Consider the following 20,837-nt stretch of genomic DNA (forward strand, 5'->3'; position numbering starts at 1 on the left):
TTTAATTAAAGTAGTAAGGGCATAATATAAGAGACTAAGGAGTTAGTGGATAGTAAAGAAATAGAAGCAATGAGTAGAAATTTTTTTTAAGAGAAGAGACAGAAAAAGAGAACATTAGAGTATAACCACTGCAGAACTGAATCAGTCTAGAATTGTACTAACTAAAATTAAAATGAAATAGTATAAGGAAGGAATGTTTCTTAAGTACTATTTTTTATTTTACATTTTACTTGCAATTAAGTTCTATTATAACTGCCAAGTCAGTAAGCCTAGTCACAAATTTATTGTGAAAGTCCATAAAAATGCTTTTCTTAAAAGATGATCACTTTTGTGGCTATTTGTTTATAAAGGTTCTGTGATCACAACTAATTTTGATTATATAAACTTCCCAATAACATGCATTCTCTAAATGTTATTTTATATATGAGGGTGCATGCAATATTTTAAGGATGACGTTTTCTTTATGGCTTTGAAAGAGTTCCTCTCTCTATGGTGTTATATATCCTTGCTTTCATTTTTTCTTCTTTCTGAACAATACAACTCATTTGGTATGAATTTTACCCAAGTATTGAAGTAGCTTGAATTAACCAAAAATCCCGTTATGCACATTTTTGCTCTCAATTTTCTTCAAGCATTTGTAGAATATCATAGCTGAAAAAATAACTTGTAATTTGCAAATATAACTAAGGCTAAGAGAGGTTAACCAGTTAGTAGCAGAGACAAGAAAGGCCCCAAAATTTCTTAATTTCAATACATATATAAGTGTATATATATATATATATATATATATATATATAGTCACACAGAGAAAATTAACAACAACAAAAATAACAACAAATTTCTTTAGTTCTTTAAGGTTTAAAAAACACTTTGCCCACAGGTACACTGATAAACTACGGGGGACATAAATATAAACAATTCTAGAAAGCAGTTTAGAAGTACACTAAGAAAAAAGGATTAAAACGTTCAGATTCTTTACCCTAGAGATCCCCCTCCTAGGCATATAGCTCAAGGAAATCAAAAACAGAAAGAAAGGATTCATATAAACCAAATATTTATAGCAGCATTTTCTTTAGCAGCAAAGAATTAGAAATTCATAAGACATTGAATGATGAAGGAATGATGAAAAAATTTTGGAATAAAAATATAAGTGAATAGTGCTGCCCTATAAAAATAATTATCAGGAAGATGTAAGGAAGCATAAGAAGGTTCTTTTAAATTGATACAGAGCAAAGTATACAGAATCACAACAATATGAGAGGAGAAATGGAATTCTTGGCTTTAGAAAGGAAACTTAAAAAGCACCTCCCTCCTTTGTGGAGATGGGAGAAATAATGGATAGAGAACATCTCCTATACTGTCAAATTGTATTGATATATTGGTCAATTTTGCTGGACTACTATTTTTTATTGTACCTAAGGAGGGGGTTAGGATAAATTTGTAAAGGAAAACAATATAAAAACCCAGAGATATCAATAAAAATGAAAAATAAAAAGCATTTTTCCTTTCTTTATCCCTATCCTCACATATAATAATGATGATAATATCAACTAATATATATGTATGTATATGTGTGTGTATATATATATATATGTGTGTGTATATATATATATATAGAGAGAGAGAGAGAGAGAGAGAGAGAGAGAGAGCGCCAGGCACTGTGCTAAATGGTTTACAATTATTTTCACATCTGATCTTGAGAGATAGATGCTATCCCTTTTATGGATGAGGAAATTGAGGCAAAAAGAGGTTAAGTGATTTGCTCAGGATACATGACTAGGAAATCTAAGGATGGATTTAAAACTGGCCTTCCTGATTCCAGAACTAGATGTCTATTCCCTATACTACCTAGCTATCCATAATAGATAAAATAATAAGCATTGCATGTGAGGACCAATTCACTATTTCATAGGTACAGCACGTACATGTGTGTGCATACATATATGTGTATGTGCATATCTGTGTGTATGTATATATGCAATATTACCTGATTTTTCTGTCAGTAAGCATTTATTAAGTCTTACTACTTATCAGTCTATCCCTACCTCAAAGGAATTTATCTTCAAATGGGAAAGACAAGAAATACTTAAGCAGGTGCATACCAAGCTGTAAACAAACAGAAGGAAGGTAAAGTTCAGAGGAGGAAGGCTCTAGTAGTTATGAAGACTAAAAAAAAAGGCTTCCTACAAAGTTGGAATTGATCTGAAAAAACAAGGATTCTAAAAGGTAAAAAAGAAAAGATAGGGGGAGCCTGGGGGTCAGAGAGAAACAGAGACAGAGAAACAGAAACAGAGAAAGAGAGAGACAGAGACAGAGACAGAGACAGGACAGTGACAGACAGAGAGAGCCAGAGAAAGAGAGACAGAGACAGCCACAGACATAGAGAGAGACACACAGAGAAAGACAAAATCAGAGACAGAGAGTTCAAAGGCAAGATCGGAGAAGGAAGAACAAAAATTATATATATAATATTAAAAATCTGGATCATAGGAGTGAATAGAAGGAAGTCAAGTGTGAAAAGATTGGAAAGGTGAGAAGGGGTCAGACATGAAGAGCTTTATATGCTAAGAACAAGAATTCTATATTTGATCTTGAAGTAAGGGCATTACTGTTACCGTTTTTGGAGGGGCGAGGAGGGAAGAGTGACATAGTATGTCAGCAGCCAGGTGGAGGATAGATTGAAGTGGGGAAGAGATCTGAGACCAATCAGAAGTCTAGGTGAGAGGTGAAAGTAGCTGCATAAATGGTGAGACCAGTGGAATAATCATTGAAACTGATCATATTTCAATAATTCTCTCTCTGAGCCTCTCCTTAAAAAAAAAATTATAGGAATAATTCAACAAGGGCTAAAATACTATTCATGCCACATTTCTGAAGCATCTAAATTTGGGAGGGTCTGACTAACAGAGTATTTCATAAATAGTCTGTTTATACCTAAATGAGAGGAGAAAAATGGAATTAAAATATATTTACAAATATATTCCATATATGTTTTACCAATTTTGATCATGTATATGTGAGATTTTAAAAGTACTAAATTCTATAGAGACAAAAAGACAAAAGGTCTAATAGTTAAGTTAAAGAAATCCCATTATATTCTTTCCTTTCTTTTAAAGAGATGCCTTCTGGATATTACTGTAAAAGAAGCACGAGGAAAAGAATAAAGTTCAAGATAAATATCTCAGTTTACTAAAGTCTAAATGGATATATAAATCCTGACAAGTGTTAATGATATTTTGGCATAATGTGTCATGTCAATATATAGAAATGTACAAGTATTATTCCCTTTAGACTCTTTAATGTGCCACACAAGTATCTCTGCATAATTTTAGATACATGCAGCTACAGTGCAACTTTACTAGTCACAAAGGAAGAAACAGATCCTAATACCAAATAATTCCACTCCCCAAAATAGAGGCAGACATTTCTAACCCTTTAAATAAAAAAACAAACATCATCTGAAAATTCCCTCAGGCTTGTGGTTGACAACTTTACCTTGAGCAAATTTAAAGCCAACAAATCTAAGTTTGGAAGGTAATTCCTTCCTGTTCTTCTTCCTCCAGCTTGCATGTGGACTGAATGATGAATAGTAGTTTTACAATTATTCTCTACATGGTAACCCCAGGAGAAAACAAAATTGATTGCAAACGTGGTTTTCTCCATAAAATCAGATGAATTGACACAATTTATCAAATATAATGTTAATTCAATTCAATTCAACAATTATTTTTAGTGGCTACTGAATAAATTGTGTCACCAAAAAGGGAACCAGAAACTTGTGGAATGCAAAAAACAAGATAGGGGAGGGGTAAATAATTTATGTCCTCAAGAAGCTTATATTCTTTTATAAAAAAAACAACATAACACAAATTAAATACAAAATACATTCAAATTAAAACAATAATTTTGTCAAAGGGAGAGACAGCATTAACAATTTGGGAGGATTATGAAAGGGCTTCTATGAAGAGGTCAAAGAAAAAATACCGGGGAAAACCAGAAAGACTGGATTTTAGCTTTAACAAGATTTATCAATAATAAATTTAATCACTTTCTCAAATGAAATGATGTATTTGAAAGTTGCTTTGGAAACTAATTCAATTCAACAAGTATGTAATAAACCCATTATTTCTGAAGCACAGAGGTATGTGGGGAAGGGGGAAATTGAGAACATAAAAATAAACATTAAAAACAATCCCCTGTTTAAAGTTTACATTCTATTGAATTATAAATTACCCCTAGTTAAATGTACACATCATTTTTCTAACTCATCTCTTTGAAATCTCAAAAAAACCTCTGCATAGTAGGGTTACATATTATCCATATTATATTATGTAATTAGATATTATTACCAGAATTGAAGAAACTGGGTTGGAAGGTTAAGCAACTTGACTGTCAGGTCATACAACTATTAGTTATTTCTGTTTCTAAACTCAAATGAAATAATATATGTAAAGTGCTTTGAAAGACTCCATATGCTATATAGATGCTATTATTAGCTATTACAACTAATCCTATTTCCCCCAAAACAATCAATTTTAAATGATTGTATTATACCAAACTAAACATCTCAAACAAATAACCCAATACAAAGTATTAGTTGAATGATACACACTCAACTAGTAATCCAAACACAAAATGCCAAAAAGATAAAGGATAAACAGCATTAAATTATAGAAGGCACATGCTTTCAAAGTACACCTACCTCTCCTCCAAAAAGTACTACTAACAGTCTAATTTGTAAAGTTACACAGAAAAAAAGCAGTTTCTACAAATCAATGGAGTAGGAAACTAGATGGAACCTCCCACCAAATTGGTGTAAAGTTGCATTTTTTTCCCCATTTGAATCTTAATAACTATGATTAGAAACCAAGTGGAAAGATCCCCTAATCAACCATTTAACTTTCTCCGTTGGTGGTCACTCCTTTCATTCTTATCATCATTACCCCCAAAGAAAGGACAAGAAAGAGAAAAGGGCACATTCCTTCTTTTCCCCAAACACCATTTACTAACTATAGCTGAATCTGCCTATTTTTACGTCCAAGATATTTGTATACAATTCTCTCTTCCCTTGTAGTTATCGAGTGTCCCAAAAATAATTCTCTCAACATCCTCAAAGATTTCAGTACCTAGCTCACAGCCTTCTTTCCACATCTCCTGCCATCAATTCTCAAGCCTTTAATATTCATGTTGATAAGCACTGTAATAACCCAACACAAAATTCTTGAAATTCAGTCAACTCCAAAAATCTTCTTCCTCAACCTTCAGCCAGCCACTCTCCAATATGAATTATAATAATGATTTTAGATCTGACCATCTCTCTTATCTGTATAAGCAATTAATCTGTCCCATGTCTCTCCCATCCACATAAAATCTACTTTTCACCATCACAATGACCTCCCAAGTCTGTCCTTCCACTCACGCCTATTCTTCTACTTCATCTCTAATACTCTGATTTTACTTTCTTCTAGACTTTAGCCACTAATACTTCACTAGAGGAGGCATATACCCCCAAGGGAGTCAATGATAAAAAAAGTCCTAAATACACAGAACTATTTTTAGCAGCAACTTTAAGTCCTAAATACACAGAACTATTTATAGCAGCAATTTTTGTAATAGCAAATGACTGGAAACAAAGTAGATGCCCATCAATTGATGAGTGGCTAACCATATCATGATATGTGAACAAAATGGAATATTACTGTGTAATAACAATCAAAGAATATAAAGAAAACAAGAGAAATATGGAAAGACTTATAAGAATTTATGCAAAATGAAATAAATAGAACTAGGAAAAATATAAACAATGGGATGGAAACAAATGGAAGCAATAGTAGCAAAATAATTAAAATTGAATAATTTGAAATCATAATAACCAGGTCTTGTCCTGAAGAAGAGATAGAACCAATCTTTACAAAGCTCTGCTCCCTCCAAAGCACCCATCATCTTTGCAGAGCTTGAACACCGTATGCATAGAATACTTGCATGTAATGTGAGCCTTGTTCACTGTCCATTAGTTTTCTTGATTTCTTTTCTACTTTTTTATTATTATAAAGCATAGCTCTCTAGGAGGGCTATTGGAAAATATATGTAATGTAAAAACAAAGGTTAACAATCAAAATATAGTTTTTTTCCATTTCACTAGCTACTATCCTAGAAGCTTTGCCTCCCAACCTTCCACTATTCTCAATATATTTGTGAATCTTCATCCTTCAATAATCCCTGCTATCTAATTTAATTGCCAATTAAGTGGTATAGTAGATAGATTACTGAATTGAGATCCAGGAAAACTTGAATTCAAATCCTGCCTGAGACACTTAACTAGTTGTATGATCTTTGACAATTGTTTCTCCAGCTGTAAAATGGAGCTAATAATTATAGCTCTTCTTATTAATAGGAAGATCAAATAAAATAATGTGTAAAACATGGTTTTAAGCACTATATAAATACTAACTCAAAATTAAGCTGATTAAACTCATTCTAAATCTCATCTAAGCCTTATGTCCTTGAAAAATCCTTCTCTGGTTTTGTCTTTTTGCATAATTCCTTATTTTAATTGTTTGAAACCTATTTTCTCTTCTTTCAATCCAATTTAGACTCCTCACACTTAAAGCAGGTGACCTATGCTTTTACTTCACCTAGAAGACTGATTTAGTTTACCTTTTTTTTCTTCTTGGCTTTAATGGTTTCTCTGACCCTTTAAACAATCCATTCTCTTTACCATTATTTCTTTCCCTTAATAAAGGTGTTCCTCCAATGTCTGTCTTTGACCTTTTTCCCTTATAGCCCTCCACTGTCTTCCTTGACAATCTTTTTCATACCAAGTTACCCCTATATACTGATGACATCCAAATCTTTATATTATTGAATGAACTCTTTTCAGACTACTTTTATCATATCTCCCAACTGCCTGCAAATTTTCTGTCTACTCGTACTTATAACTCAACAAGTCCAAAACAAAAATTATTCTTTGTGGGATCATAGATTTCAAACTTGAAAAGTCGTTAGAGATTATCTACTTTGTCCTTTCTGACTAATCCAGTACTCTTTTCACTGTAACATGCATTCAGCAAACAGGTATTATCTTTTCCCCCTGTTATTCTCTTTACCATGAATATTTCTACCAACCCAACTTCCCGTGCTTGAAACTTCCATATCTTTGCTGCTTCCTTCTCCTTTGCTTCTCAACTCCAAATTGTCATCAAATATTGACAGTTCCACATTCCCAACATCACTTTTACCCATGCCCTCATCTCTGTTCCCATTCCCACCTCCCCAGTCCAGAACTTTGTGACCACCCACTTAGAAACTGCAAAATCCTCAGGATTACTCACTGCCTTTGCTCATACTAGTACTCCCTAGCCTAAAAAAAATCCTCCCTCCCCAATTCTATCAGCTGAAATCCTGCTCATCTTTTAAAGCCGGGCTCAAATATGACTTCCTCTTTAATGAAACCTTACTTTATCCCTACAGATCTCCCTTTGTTTTATAACCTACTAAAGTATTTGTCTAATATGCAATACTTAATAAATATTTGTTGAATATTGATTTCCACACCTTAACTCTCTGTATTAGTGATACAATGTTCACCAGAGTACAAACATATAAATTCAGAGGTTCTTCATTATAAAATGAAGTAATATTTGTGAAGTGTTTTGTAAACCATAAAGCACCACAAATCTAACTATCAGTAGTAGTAGTAGAAGAAGAAGAAAAAGTACAATTATCAAAAACTTATTTAAAAGAGAGAATCTTAAGTTAAAAACTTAAGCTCTCTAGTTGCTAACAGTTGAAATGCTGCATATGGTATAAGACAAGAATGGACATTTTCTAAATTACCATATGGAAAGGCCCTATTAGGGACACTGTAAGGAAGAGATTAAAGTGGGGGAGGGACTATAGTGGGAAATGATAGTGATATTTTTTCAAAAGGAATTTTAAATATCTTAAAAAACCTAGTTACTCAAAAAGTTATGTAATATATCATCTATTAAAATATACCAATGACATGAAAATAGCTGGCATTAGTATTTGTGAACTAAATTACTTGATCTTCATTATTATACCCATTTTATAAGAGTACCAGAGGCAGGAAGAAATTAAATAGCTTGACTAATATCACATGGCTAGTATGAACTAAGAAGATTCAAATTTAGTTCGTCTTGACTCTTTAAGGCTAGAATTCTCTCAATGATTACACAAAATATCTAACTTTATTTCATTTATAAAGTTAGATATTTCGTGTAATCATTAAGAGACATCAGAATTTTCTCATTAACCAAATAATTATTGGCCTGTTACAAATTCAATCTGAATTGTGCTGTGATAAGGGGCCTAGGCAAAAGACCAATCTTAAAATTCTGACACTGCCAATTAGTACCTATATGACCACAGACAAATTACTTGAGATTCAGTTTCCTCATCTGTAAAATAAAAGTTTAATTCTGAAGTCCCTTGTAGCTTCAATATTCTATGATTCTCATATAAGAAAGTAAAAATTTTTTAAAACAAGTCTTAATAAGCCAACAGGCCTACAAAAATTCTATTAGTCTACAAAATATGCATTGGGTATTGCCATAATTTGGAATCAGCCCTAAACAGTGTTTTATCTCTGCTTCTTACTCAGTTTGATCCTGGTTGAATCACTTCTCCAGTGAGAATCAACCTCCTCAGAAAAATGAAAGGGTTGGAATTATAATCTTTTTAATTCCTTATAATTCTAAATATCCACTGAGCACAAGACTAAAAGGCACAAACACTTCTTTAAAGAAAGAATAGTCAACCACTAGACTGAGATCTAAGAATAGTCTTTGAAAGCCCATGTAGTTTATCTCAAGCAAGAAGCAAATACCAGGCCCTTCTCAGCAGGAGGCTTTTTTCTGGAATTTTCCCCTTTCCTGTATCATTGAGGAAACTTTACTATTTTCCCTTCCGTGGTGATCTCCAGGGATTTCTCAAAATAAAAGCAAAGCCTCTTCAAAAAAAATAAATAAATAAAACCTTAGTCTATGAAGAAAATATAGCCTCCAATGGGTAAAGTTGTCACCACAATGGATGAACATGAACACAAGTTTTCAAAATAGGAAAGCAAGCTATCAACAACCATATAAAAATGTTCCCAGTCATTAATAGTAAGGGGAAAGCAAATTAAAACAATTCTCATGACTGCAAAGACAACAAAAATAACAAATGTTGGAAGAGATGTGGGAAGATAGGCAAACTACTGTACTGATATGAAAACTCTGAAATGGCCCAACTTAACCACTAAAGCAAACAACTGGAAATTACACTTTTTAAAAAATCAATAAACTGCACATATGACTGACCCAGAGATATAACTACTAAAGATGTATACCAAGGAGATAAGTAACAGAAAGGTGTACTACACACATGCACACCTGTTTTTGCTTGCACTCTCTCTCCATGTAAAAACACACACATTCACTATATAAATATGTATGTATAAACCCACACATATATACATATATATAGCAAAATATTTATAGCAGCATTTTTGTAATAGCAAAGAATTAGAAATAGGTATAGATTAAGAGAGAAACAGCTTGCAACATATGAAGGATATGAATGTAATGAAATATTATTGAGTCACAAAAAGTGACCAATATGATACTTAGATACATTTGAGAAGACTTGAATGAACTCATGCAAAGTCAGCAGAATCAAGAAAACAATTTACATAATGACCACAATAACTGAAAGACTTAGGCGCTCTAAACAATGAGGAGTTGATGAAATATACCTTCTGCTATGAGGAAAGAGGTGATGGAGGAAAGAAACAAAATAAAGCATATTTTGAGACATGACCGATGTGTTTGTCTGGCTTGGCTGTACTTATCTGTTACAAAGGAGATAGAATGGGATGGGCACTGGGAAGTGAAAGTAACTTTTTAAAAAAAGAACCACAATTTTTTTTCATAAAAAGAAAAGGAAAATTAAAAGACAATCAAATGTTTCTCTTCGGTCTGATAAAAAGCAAACTAAAGAGGCAAAACTCAAAAAGGTCCATTACCCAAAAGCACTTAACAATCTGAACTTCAGTTTCTTACATCTGTAAAATGGGGATAATTTAAAAAAAACAAAACACCAAAAGAATTTTTTTCATAAAAAGAAAAATTAAAATACCATCAAGTAAGTTTCTCTTCATCTGATAAGAAGTAAACTAAAGAGGCAAAACTCAAAAAGATCCACTATCCCAAACCACTTTACCCATCTGAATCTCAGTTTCTTACAACTGTAAAATGGAGATAATAATAGCGATACCTCAAAAGACCATTACAAACAAGGGAGATACATCCTTTTCACATAAGTTTCTCCTAGAAAGGCTTCTGAAAATACTGTGCTACATATGAATCCCTGGAAATGTTCTAAACTGGCATAAAACCAGTGGTGTGTTTTACAAATATAGATGTAAGAATTTTTAAAAGCCAAATTACGATTTAGACAACACAGTATCCTTTTATTGATCTCTACCGTCATAAAATGACAATCATTGTCTTAAAGTACAAAATTGAGAATGTTTGAGTTTTATTATATGACAGTCTGCAATACAGCTGCTGTATTATAGTTTGGAATTAAATTGTATCTGATAACAGGTCACTGCAAGCATAATGAATCTAACTATAATAGATATGCATTCTCTCCACCAATTTTCCTAAATAAAAAATATATCTTTAAAGCAATGGATTTTCATCAGATGAAAAGAGAAACTGCAAATTACATTTGTATTTGTAAAACACATCACTGTGGGACCTGAACAACAGACTTATACTACACAGTGTCTTAGTTTCTCAACAGTAAAGTAGAAACCATAATAATAATAAGTGAGAGGGCTGTAATGGACATAGTTGAGACCCACTATTGCTTCCAAATTACCCTGAAATACAAATGTAAAATAATGGCTAATATTTCTTAACTTTTTTCAAGCTCTTAGAAATATTTCTTACAAGGTTTCTTTGTGCCAGCAGTATTTGCTTACAGGGAACTAATAAAATGTTACAGTGCTGTCATATACTTTTATAAAGCCCTATTTATCCAAAATCCAATCAGAAAGCTCAAAAGAACTAGAATGTTTTCAATATTACATAATATCTCATGTTCATTTTAATAATTAAAGATTACAGGATCCTACATTTCTGAGTCATCAAAAGTTTAAGCTACATTTAGTATAATTTTATTGCTAAACAATTTTCATTTGTTGTTAACATTAAATATAGTACCTAAAATACTCTCTTCCCCAAGCATAATAAATAAACAACCATTTACTGTTTTTCTAGAAAACATGATTTCATTTCCTAAATAAAAATGTATGATCACGAAACTGAAATTACAATGCAAAGCAAAATGTAGGCTGGAATATTAAATATGAGCAATAATTCATTTGGCATCACTATCTTGTTACAACAAAAAATCAGTTTGAAATTTGAAGTTGATCTTATCCCTGACTATAAGTTTAAAGGTAGGAGGACATGGAGAATAACTGGGACAGCTCTTGCAAAAGACAAATATGATTAAAATGATGTATTAATACATGGGTTCTTAATCTAGGATCCATAAACTTTCCTAAAAATTTTTTTGGATAATACTATTTCTACATAACTGGCCTCCTTTGTAATCCTATGTATTAAATTTAATATGCATTGAAAAAACTTTCAGGCAGCTAGGTAGCAGACTGAATAGAGTAGCACTCCTAGAATTAGAAAGACTCTTCATCCTGAATTCAAATCTGGCCTCACTAGTTGTGTATGACCCTGGCAAGCTACTTAACCCTTTTTTGCTTCAGTTTTGTCCTCTGTAAAATGAATTGAAGAAGAAATGGCAAACCATTCTAGTATCTTTGCCAAGAAAACTATGAAGAATTGGACACGACTGAAAATGACGGAACAACAAAAAAAAATTCTGAGAAGGTATCCATAGACTACTGCCAAACCACCAAAGGGGTCTGCGGCAAGGTTACAAATCCCTGGCAGTAATACCTCCTTGTGTGCTTCTTAGCAAAATAACTGGTTTAAGTTAGATCAACTCACCTCCTTTTTGGTTTCATAGAGTAAATTCAGCCTGCCTTGGAAGACTATATTTCTAAGTGGAAGAATTGCATTAAATCTTACTCCAATGTCTTATGAGTTACCAAGGGCTCCCATTGATAGGATACACACTTTGGTATGTGTCCAGTAATTTAACATAAATCTGTTGGCCAAAGACCAGTATATCTAAATAGAAAGAAACATAGACAGACTTATCACCACACTGACTATAGGGTGATATTAAATTCATCTCCAAAGTTAGAATATATATATAAAAAGGCACAAAAATGCAATTGGAGCTCTTTAAAAATTTAAGCATATGAGTAGTTCCAGGGTCAAATGGAGTCAATTTGCACAATAATTCTATCAAAATATGCTGCCTTAAGACTGAGTTAAAATGTATTCCCTAAAGTCATATATGGAAAAGGAGAATTAAGAATTTGGTATGTCTGATCACCATTCATGAAAAACTTTTCCTTTGTCTTTCTATTTGTAATGAGGTATACAAATAAAACCAAGAGCCAGTTTTGGCCTATATTTCAGCTTAAATTTCGGGATTCCAATTCCACAGAAAGTAAAGGGGTAAGAGCTGAAAAAATGTTCAAAGACAGTGCCAGCCTGAAAAATCATAACATTAATGACTTTCCCTGCTTCTTTGGCCTTAATGTACATCCAATTTAAAGCCAGGCAGTCTGGAAATACGGTGAGAACAAACATGGATGCCATCTCCTTCCAAATTTATCCAAGAAGTTCACTGGGTACAATGCCAGGGAACTTGAATTCTGAGTTGCCTGGGTAAACAACAGAAAGGTAACAAACCCAATGTTTCTGGCCATTTCTCAAAATCAGGAAATACCAAAGTAACCAAATATTGACCCAATGTAATGGCTATGATTATTCCACTGAAACCCAGAGGACAATGTGCAAATAAATAAATAAATGACTAATTAAAATCATAGGTTAATGACCATCAAGTCCAAACCCCCAACTTTTACAATTGAGTAAACTGAGGCTGAGTAATGTTAAGTGATTTGCCCATAGCTCTACAGATAGTGTCTGACACTGGTTCTGAATTCAGATCTTCCTCATCCCATATCCTGTTCTCAATTTACATACCAATCAACTGATTTGTTATGTAGCTGTTTTGGAAAGTTTGCTTTAAATTTCTGAATTGTTACACTAAAGCAGATTTTCCCCTTTCCTTTCCACCCAATTCTTAACTATACACCAACGAAAATCTCTGACAAATCCATAGTTGTCTCTCTTCTCTGCCAAAATGCATCAGCATTTATTTTCTGTGCCAGCCAACTGGCACTTATTATATATTGTATATTACTAATTATCGCTTTAAGAGTTTATGTTTTGTAGTGCCCTTGTCTAATACACTGTGTATTCTCCCCACAGTGCCAAACAATAATATTTATTGAAAATTTATTTGCAGGGTGTATATACTTCGCAATTCCAAAGAAAAATGTTAAAAGTAATATGATGACAGTGACTATCATTCATGTCCTTCAATTGGGAATTTCTCCCCTTAATTTGTGTATCCTTCTTTTTTCAGTATTTGCCCTATACTATAGATTTCTTCCTATTGTAAGCTCTACATAGATACTTTTATCTCCCTCTCAATAAAAAGTGATTTTAATATTGCTTACATGCAAAACTTCTTTTTGAAAAATAAAAATAATTCCTCCATTTCAATCTTTTAAATGTCTTCCAATTATTTTTGAATATTCTTCCCACATTGAATAGATTCTCAATAATTATTTTGATCATGATGACAAGGCAAAAGAGCTCTAGTTATATTAACATAACCATTTTTAAATCAAGTTCAATGACACACTGCTGAAGATGTAATGTTGGAAGTGAATTCCTTAAGGTTACATCTTTCCCCTGAGATTATGAAACTCTCTCAGACCATGTGTTCTTTTCCCTTTCCAAACATGTTGACTTTTAAATTCTCTTCCCACATTCAGTTTTGATTTTTGTTGTTTCATTTTAGCCAATGTGGTCAACTGGGCCATTGGATAGAGACCTATAAACAGTTCCAGGGGGAAGGGGAAGGAGAGAAGTTAAGGGAAAAAATATAATGTCCATATTCTGGCTGTTAAGAGGTCAGCTCTTTCCTTCACACTAAAAATAGTCATGTTAAAAAATGTTTATCTTTCCAACTTAGAAAAAAAAGCATAGTTTACAAAATTATTTTCATCTTACTTCCTGATTAAAACTTTTTTTAAAATGTACTTGGTGGTGAAAGATAAACAGCCTACTGTCCATATTGTACTTTTAGTTTTCAAAGAGAAAAAAAGAGCAAATACAAGATAATCAAAAACCACAACTGAGATGTTCCTTCTTTACATTACACAGAATCACTTATTATCACTCAACACTAGGCTTCAATGCCACACAAACATGTATGTAAAAACACGTCTACAGCACGAATCTTACCACCAGTTAAAAACACAAAAAGTAGGGCAGTCCAGAATCTAGAGTTTAATTGTTTTCCTTCCAAGTAGGAAATTGGGATAGAATCATCAGTTATGACCTCAAGATCTCTGTGTTGGTTAAGGTCTGAGAATGCTTCTCAGAACTCAGTTATCACTCAACAATGATCCATCCTCTTTCTCCCTGGAGGAGGGAATTCCTGGGCTTTAACAGTTTTCTGGATACTTTCTGCCAAAGGTTAACAAATAGGATATTGAACCCTTAGATTGGGCATGTATGTGAGTTAAATTATGAATTTATCTTCCCTCATCAGCATTTAAAAACAAAGTTACACCACACAATTATTTTAAAAGCTATAAGCTATTTAAAAAGATCCAGCAATGAAGTGTTTATGTAGCAAATTGACTTTCAAAAAATTTTTTTGTTGTTTGAGCTCTTATTTTAATGGTGATCCCAATTTACTGATTGAATTATGAATCAATCACCCCCCCCCCCTTTTTTAAACAAGGAAAAGTCCTGACATTAACAACAACAACAACAACAACAACAAATCATAAGGAATCTTAGCACTTTGGAAGATTTCCATTGAATCGGAAATGGAGAGACCTATCCATTAAAATCTATGTTAAGATTAATATTTCTACAACCAAGTCAAAAAATTTTTTATCAGACTCTTCTATAACCAGCTTTCAGTAATCCAGGGGGAAAAAATGGAAGGAAAACTTTGGTTTCTCTTACCTAGAATAATAAAAACTGAATCAAAACATTTGACTTAGATAATAAATACTTTTCCTGTCACTGTCAATTATATTACCTCATTTAATATTTTGAAAAGGCTGGGCCCCATTTTGCAGATTGGCTGAGTCATAATATTCAAATTATTGCTTAACGTTACATGGTTAATAGTATGAATATGACCAAACTTTTGGTCTTCTAGTCCAATTCTACTTCCAATGCTTAAAATATCAAAGATGATTTATAACTGGCAAATTATCATAAAGAATACCATTAACATAAAGAATTAAAATTATTGTTTATATTTCTGGTTGAATTGCTTACATGGCTAAATGTAAATCACCATGTAACAATTTCAAAATCTGTATAGGTCAGGGAAAAACACATATGCAATGCAATGATTATATCATATTAATTGAATAAACTTGGAGAATAAGATCTAGACCAGCTGGATGACCTTGAGTAAACTTTATAACTCTTCCCAGCCTCAGTTTCTATAGATATAAAATGGAGATACTATCACGATGTGAAGAAAACATTTCACAAATCACAAAGTACAATGAATGGCAACTAAATGTAACCTACCATAACTCATTTATATAGTATTTTACAGTTTATGAAACACTTTGCTCACCAATGATGAGGAAAATACTGAGGAAGAGGTCCACCAAGACATGAAGATATGATTCTCAAAGATTATGAAGGCTGTGGTAGTATGTGTATACCCACACTTTCTACCATGGACAGAAAAGCTTAGGATAGTAATTACCTGGATGATGCGTGACCTCTACTTAATGTCAATATATTTTCCAAATCTCAACATAGTAGCAGTAGTTTTCTCTGTGATCATTGATTTAGGAAACAGAAAAAACAATCAATAGACAAATATTTATTAAGTGCCTCCTATGTTCTAGATGTGGAAGACACAATATCAAAAACAAAATGGTCATGTACTCAACAATATATACATAAAAGTATAGATGTAATAATGTATTGAAAATAAATAAATGGAAAATACTGACTTCAGAAATACTTTTAAATGAATTCTTATTTTATTCATCAGAATGGTATCTATATATATATTTGAAAAATAACAGTATTTATGTGTAAGATGTAACATTTGTTCAATCTAGAACAAGTTTGATTATCATATGCACTGAGTCAGAGTTTATTGTGTTGACTGATAAAAATTGACCACAAGCATATAGCTTCCTACTTCTCATAATAACTCCAGGCCTAGGCAGCCTTTTGCCTATACTTTAGGAACTGCTGACTTGCAGGAAACCCTAGCAATAGGGAGAATTGTTGGCTAAGGATGCAGTCAGCTAAGTTTAAAGAGGTTGTTCCCTAAAGTCAGAAATTTATATAACTACCTACACCAAGGTGAGGAGGGTTTGCAGTAAGTGTACCCACACTAAAGTCACCACAAATCCAACAGTATCATGAAAGAGGCAACACAATTATATTTTATTCCCAATCTGCCGATAATGAGATTGTATTTCAGAGATGAGATTGGTTTATCACACAGTTAAAGAGTGGTCAGTTTTGTGGCGCCTCAGTCCAATACCCTTTCCCATTTTGTATGGAAAAATAACTGTTGTTGGGATTCTGTTAAGAGTTTTGATGAAAGGGGTCGTGATGAGATGGGAGCCACCACTGATAGATTCCAAGGTAAGGAATTATAGCCAAACGGGTCAACTCTTTATGGTGACTTAATCTATACAGTAAACTACAAGGGTTCAAAAGAAGTTTTAAGTAGTGGACATAACTTTGAGAGACAGAGGAACAAAAGAAATTATTCATTCTCTTCCCCTAACCTTTACAAGTAGGTGTGAACAATTAAAGAGGGGCCAAAGGGTGTGTAAAAAAAAGGCAAGAATGACAAAAGTGTAAAGGCTTCTCTTTTACAGAAAGATCCCTGAGGGCAAGAACAGTCCTTCCATGGAAACTTAGTATAGTGCTTGGAATAAATTGATAGAATAATCCAAAATGTTGTCCAGTTAATTAAAAAAAAGGTTCATACAATTTAGGAAGACACAATTTACTATCCCCAGGACTGAAAAAAAAAGTTTCCTCCTACCTAGATGATAATTACTTTCATTAACAGACAAAAATATTTAAATAATGTTATTGAAATATTTTAAGTTCATTTTCTTTCTCAAATGATCTTTCAAAATGAGTTCATACTCTTATTTGCTTTGTGCAAATTTCTTCCTATTTGAACCTTCAGGGCACACATGGTAACTCTAACACCCCTGAGGCCTAAAGATAGATACACATGGGACAAGAGCATATCATGATAACTTAGCATTTTTGTCCCACAGGTGTGTGAAGTTTGAAACTGTGCAAGTGATTAGATTCAAGGAAAGGATCACTAATAGAGTACCTTTCTTTCTCTCCCTCCCCCCCCTTTTTGTTATTATTATTCTACATTTGTTACCCAGTTGCAAGTTTCCCCTGAAATATGCATTGTATATATAAAATTATGTATCTCAAAACAATGAGCATATTAAAAGTCTTAATTGTCTCACACTATACTTATATACTAGTTCATAATCTGTTCGAAGATTGTTGCACACTCTTTTTGATTAAAATATTAAAGGACCACTGCCTTTTTCTGAAGATAAGTACACATGGCCTGAGCAAAAAGGTTTCTTTTTCCCTCCCCTGCCGGTCTGTAGCTGGGCCCCTCCCCCTTTCAGGTTAAAAGTGAGTTCTAGTGCCTGCCAGTTAAAGAAAAATATCATCTAAAAAGTGTTGGGGGGGAGGGGGCGGAAACTTTGTAGAAATAAGAAATACTTTACAGATGCGATTAGGGTTTGTCTTTTCCCCCCTAAACACTGTTATTGACTTGAAATTAAATATCTAGAAACCTAACTTTTAACATTTTAACAGCAATAATACCTTTGAGACCACAATAACATACAATTAAACAGGTCCAGGGGTTGGCAACCTCCTATCACAGTGCCCCCAATTATATGTGAAATCGAACCTTTATTAAGCCAAATATCAAAACAACTGCTCAGATTAAAACTGTACAAAAGTAGCAAAGTCAAAAATAGCCAAGAGTTGTTGGGACTAAGGTGCTCTCACAAGCTTTCATAACTAACACAAGTCTCACTCTAGCAATGTAGCATTTAGGAAGGGGGTAGTAATTTCTTTGGCGGGGCACAAAATCCGGATGATCAAGCAAGGCATCTTTTCACATTAACAACGTAAGCAACAGGTCTGCAATTTTGTTTTCTTGCGAAGTGGGCAACCTTCTGCACACACTTTAATAAAAGCCACCTTCAATCTATTTCATAACATTGAACACTGTTCGCACTAGTTTGCTGAAGGGGGAGGGGAGGAGGGTGGCTTTCAAGTTACTTGACAAGTATGGCAAATTGTGCTTCGAAAAATACACAGACATGCACACCCACTAACTTATTTAACTATTTGGAGTTCAACTTTGATCAATTTTCTCAAGTGTAATTCCAATCCTTGCTGTATCTAATACTGTAGATGAATGGGATTCCCCTCCCCCACCCTTGGACTGGTGGAAATTCCACACCATCTGCAATGTGAATACCTTACATTTAGCAGTTTTCCCAATTAAAAATACAGCCTCTCAAAGCCAAGTGATTATTCCAAAAACTCTCCTCCAAACTTATTGATCTCTCTTCTCCAGTCCAAAACAAAAGGGGGGGGGAAACAAAACACACACACACACACACACAGAAACCCAAGGAGCACTTCAGGAGCTACCACATTTTGTTATTGTTCAAGCCTTAAAAAAAAATCACCACCATCTCCAAACCTAACCCAATAATCACAAAATAATCACAATTATAAGCCTTTCCTTTTAAAAAAGCCAGCCACTTTGTCCAGATGATTTAAGACAACAAAACCACATAACATACACTATAGACACTCCAGAGCAAAATGTGGGGAATCCTAAGAGAAACATAGCTATAAATCCAAGGGGGGGAGGGGGGTTGAAAAATAAATAAATAATAACCACCACCACCAAAAAGAAAAAGGAATCCAGGGAAGTTTGTTGCATGGGGAGGGGGGAGGGTTATGGCAAGCAGGGGCCAGTTGATCAGAAAATTGCAATGCACACACACACACATATAAATATATATGTACACACACTCCACCTCCCTTCCCCCCTTCTCTCTCTCTCTGTCTCTCTGTCTCTGTCTCTGTCTGTCTCTCTCTTTCTCTGTCTCTGTCTCTCTCTGTCTCTCTCTCTCACACTCTCTCTCTCTTTTCCCCCCTCTCCAAAAGGTCTAAATGATGAATAATCAGCCCTCCAAACTCACCTCACTCCAAGTGTATTAAAGGCAATGCTTTTCACTCCTGGAAGCAGCGGGGGAAAAGCCTCAACTTCTGTTGGAAACACACAAGACTTTTCTTTCACTTGCTGTACATGGTGTAACTCTTCTTTTTTTCCAAGGTCCCAGCAAGCGTTAAAGGAGACTGTAAATCCCAACTCTCCCCCCTCCCCCTCCTCCTCCTCCTCCTCCTCCTCCTCCCCCCCCTCTGCACACACCGAAATGCAAAGGAAGTCCCAGAGAGTGGGAAGAGGAAAATGGAAAGTTTTTTTTTTTTTTGGTTTGGATTTTTTTTTTTTTTGGGTGCGGAATGGCGGTCAGGAGGTGCTGCTGTTTGGCTGCTTGCGGCTCACTAATTCATTAGCAGAGTTAGTGTTTGATGTGTGTCTGTGTGTGTGTCTGTGTGTGTCTATGTGTCTGTGTGTACGAGGTGAGGGTGGGGGTGGGGGAAGAGAGAGAGAGGAGAAAGGGTGAGGGTGGAGAGGAGACAGAAACAGAAGCAGCTACCCCTCGGAGAGAGAAAAGAGACGAGAGATCCACTCGGAGACGGAGACAGAGACAGTCAGCGAGTGACCTCCTAGGGGGAAAATAAAATCCAGCACGCTGACCTGAACTAGGCAAAGAAGGGGTGGGGTGGGGAACCACCTTTTTTTTCCCCCTATTGCACACCACACACACACCCTCTCCAAAATGCAACCCCTCCCCCCTTCTGCAAAAAAGAGAGAGAGAGAGAGAGAGAGAAAAAAAGAGAGGGAGAGAGGGAGAGAGAAAGAAAAAGAAACTTAATCCACAACTAGACCAGAGCCCAGCCAACCACTACCACCCCACCCTGGGGGGGAGCCAAAAAAAATTTTTTCCCCAACTGTCCTAACATAACCAGCGTTTAGATTGTTCCCTTCTAAAATTCGGCTGCTTAAAAACACCTCCCCCTCCCCCTCTTTTGAAAATTATATATGAGCTTTGTTGTATGCAGTTTTGCAAAATATGCCCGAGTGGATGAGCAATGGTGTGTACAAATGTGGCTGAAATATATATACATACATATGGGAGAGTGAGTTTAAGGAGAGCAAGATTTTGTTGTTGTTATTGTTGTTGTGTTGTTGTTCCTAGGGTGTAAAGGCGTTCCAGACATCAAGATTTGTTTGCATTATCTTTTCTAGGTTTCAGACATTTACAAAGTATTTTTATTTCTCATGGTTTACTTTATACAGATCTAACTTCACAATTCCGTAGATCTCTCTCCCTCCTCCATGCATGGGGCAATCGCCTAACCCTTGTGAATTTAATCCAATTAAATAAA

The 20,837-nt window shown here is 34.3% G+C and overlaps 1 protein-coding gene across 7 annotated transcripts in view; it reads right to left on the reverse strand.

The window, feature by feature from the left end:
• TBL1X (transducin beta like 1 X-linked) overlaps positions 1-19,975 on the reverse strand; it is a 356,084-nt gene extending 336,109 nt beyond the window's left edge. For all 7 annotated transcript variants that reach the window (XM_023500346.2, XM_031959014.1, XM_031959013.1 and 4 more), the window contains exon 1: positions 19,526-19,975. The gene's annotated coding sequence lies outside the window, so the exon portion shown is untranslated. The remainder of the gene's footprint in view (positions 1-19,525) is intronic.
• Positions 19,976-20,837: the final 862 nt, after the last annotated feature.

Source organism: Sarcophilus harrisii, chromosome 3 (assembly GCF_902635505.1).
Source record: "Sarcophilus harrisii chromosome 3, mSarHar1.11, whole genome shotgun sequence".
NCBI classification, from domain to species: domain Eukaryota; kingdom Metazoa; phylum Chordata; class Mammalia; order Dasyuromorphia; family Dasyuridae; genus Sarcophilus; species Sarcophilus harrisii.